This window comes from Meriones unguiculatus, chromosome 4 (genome assembly GCF_030254825.1).
Source record: "Meriones unguiculatus strain TT.TT164.6M chromosome 4, Bangor_MerUng_6.1, whole genome shotgun sequence".
Lineage (NCBI taxonomy): Eukaryota > Metazoa > Chordata > Mammalia > Rodentia > Muridae > Meriones > Meriones unguiculatus.
The window spans coordinates 85,726,119-85,729,067 of record NC_083352.1 but is presented as its reverse complement, the minus strand read 5'-3'; positions in this window follow the sequence as shown (position 1 = coordinate 85,729,067).

Sequence of the window (2,949 nt, the reverse complement as noted above, 5' to 3'; positions counted from 1 at the left end):
GGCCACTGGTATTGTCCATAGCAGACCCTGTGTTTACCACATCCCACTGCCGACCTCCTCAAGCATCACGCACATGATGCCTGCTTAGCACCAGGTGCATTTGACTGAATCTGTGCCAGATCCACAGTCTGGCTAACTTCTCCAGTATCATCCCTGCCATGGCTCACCCATCCACAGGTCCTGAGTTCCACCTCCAGGCTTTTTACCACACTCCAAGTGTTCCTTGCCTTGTATAAATTGGACATACTGCCCATGGTTTCCTTAGTCATGGCTCCCTTACCCACACAGCTGTTCTCACCTACCTTTCTGCAATAAGTTTCAATATGACTTCCTGCGAAAAACCTTCCATGGCTCTCTTGAAGGCTGTGTGTTCTATGTACACTCTGCCCATGATCCTGTGACTTTGTACTTGAGTCTATGTGTTTGATGGACTGTTTCCTTCATGAGCTCTTTTGGGGCCAGCATCTCAGTCTGTCCCAGAGAAGAAAGTGTGAGCTAATAGGTATGAATGGGATCTGCTGCAACAAGGCTTCTGGGAAGAGCTTAACTGAGAAGGAAAAATTCATGGTGAATTCGAGTGATACCATTCCATACTCCACACTCAGATTAAATAAAAAAGGAGAAAAGAAGTGAGCTGATGAGGCAGTGGTGTCAGAGTGAACTTCTGCTGTCTAGTTGACATAAACATAGAGTTGCCTGGGAAGAGCGAATCTGAATTGGGGAATTGTCTCCTCCGTTCTATTGGCCTGTGGGCATAGCTGTAGGGGATTCTCTTAATTAATGACTGATATGAGTGAGCCCAGCCTACTGTGACTAGATCCCTCTCTAGAAAGGTGGGCTTGGGCTGTATAAGAAAACAGGCTGAGTGAGCTCCTGAGAGCAGTGTCTCCCCACACTCTAAGCTCTGGCCTTGAATTCCTGCCTTGGCTTTATTTGATGATGGACTGTATCCTGTAAGCTGAAATAAAACCTTTACTCCCCAAGTTTCTTCTGTCAGGAAGAAAGAAGAAGAAGAAGAAGAAGAAGAAGAAGAAGAAGAAGAAGAAGAAGAAGAAGAAGAAGAAGAAGAAAAGCAAAGTAGCATTTTCTGCTTTCTTCCTGGTCTGTTAACATGTGAGCAAATGGTCTCATGCTTCTACCGCCATAGTGGCAAGCCACTTCTGCCACCATGCCTTCCTTCCGTCAAGGACTACACCCAGCCTCAATAAATCCTGCTTAGCTTAAGCCACTTCTTTTCAGGTATTTATCTGGTCACATCAATAAGAAAAGTAACTAATGCCACTCCTAAGCTCTCTGCCCATGCCTCTGGGAGAATATAAGCAGCCATGACAATGGATGAGCGCTTGATTCATGAGTCCTTTCAGGTTAGCATCTCAGTGTCCACCAGAGTGGTGGCAAGCCAAGGACTGTGGAGATGGCCTGCTGCTATGGTGGATGCCCGTACTGATGGATGGATAGATGGAGGAATGAGTACAAAAAGAACTGCTCTCTAGGGGATAAGGGCTGACATAATTTTCAAAGCTAAATTTGAGTCACAGGTAAGTTGACTTCTAGCAAGAGACAGGAAACCCAATAATCTAAATTCTAAGCTGGGATAAAGTCTTTGGCGTAGCATCAGAGAGACTCTTGGTGCTAAATGAAGCGTTTAATCTAACCTGGCCACTGTGCTCTTTACAGTGCAATGGCAGTCTTTTACTGGCCCCTCCTAGCTCTGGTTCCAGGCAGCTGAGCAAGAACTTGAGGGGATGTCACACAGGAAATGCTTTGAAGAAAGCACCTGTCATATTTTTTAAATAAAGGAAATGCTAATGACCCTGTTGACTGGTGACCATTGACTGATGTCATTTGTCTTCCCTGGGCTAATGGAAAGTGGATCTCATTTTTAGCTATCGTCTTAACTCCTAGTGCCTTCATCCATCTGCAGAGATTTCAGAACACTGGCTGAGCTGAAGTTTTGAAAGGGCAAAATGTACGTTTGGTTTAATGGTGTGACACCAACCAAGAAAAACAAGGCTATAAAACAAAGAGACATTATCTCCTAGCTCTTGTCTCCAGGGTCAGGAATGAAAAGGTTGGGGAAGGAGAATGAGGGATCAGGGTAAAAACAGTGATCTCAGTATAGTCTTCCTCAGCTTGATTAAACAGGCTTGTGACTCTAACAAACTGAGCTCGGACCTCTTACAACACTGAGGCCAAATGGTAAGTCTGTGTCAGTCAAGATTTCCCTAAAGAAACAGAACCAATGAGTGAATATATTCATTGAGAGAATTTGTTAGATTTGCTTAAGTCTGATTGGTCCAACAATGGCTGTCTCATACTAGAAACACCTAATAGTAGTTCAGTCCAGATGTCTCGGCAGTCCGGATCTGGCCACGAAGGCATGGGGAATTTCTGGAGAGCTGCTGGTATTCTGTCTACATGGGAAGACTGGAGAATTTGTCACAATATCACTGAAGGCTCGTGGTTTATGGGGGATGAAGTTCATCATGGCAGGGCAGGCATGGCTGATAGGGACACCATCCTGCAGACACTGGGAATCTAGCTCAGTGAGAACCAGGCCAGACGTGTGAGCTCTGAGACTGTGAGGTACACCTTTCTGTCTGAAGCCTTGACACGGCCTCCTTTCTATTCTTCAGGGATTGTAGGTCTTGTGTCAGGCCCCATTCTTGCTGCTCTGTCTGTTCCACGTGTCCCTCAACACACCATGGAGTGGGAACTATTACAGCTGCCTCCGCAGAACAGCAGCCAACACACAAAGGACGTAAATCTTAGAAACTTCCCATGATGCTCCACACGGTGTGCTTGGGGCAGTGCTCACATCCAGGTCTGTCTCTCCAAGCCTATTGCCATACCACAGCCAGAGGACCACAGATGTGGCTTGCCTGCTCAAGTGGTGGATGTGAGAATTTCATGAGCCTGTGTAAAAGATCTCCATGATGACAAAACTCT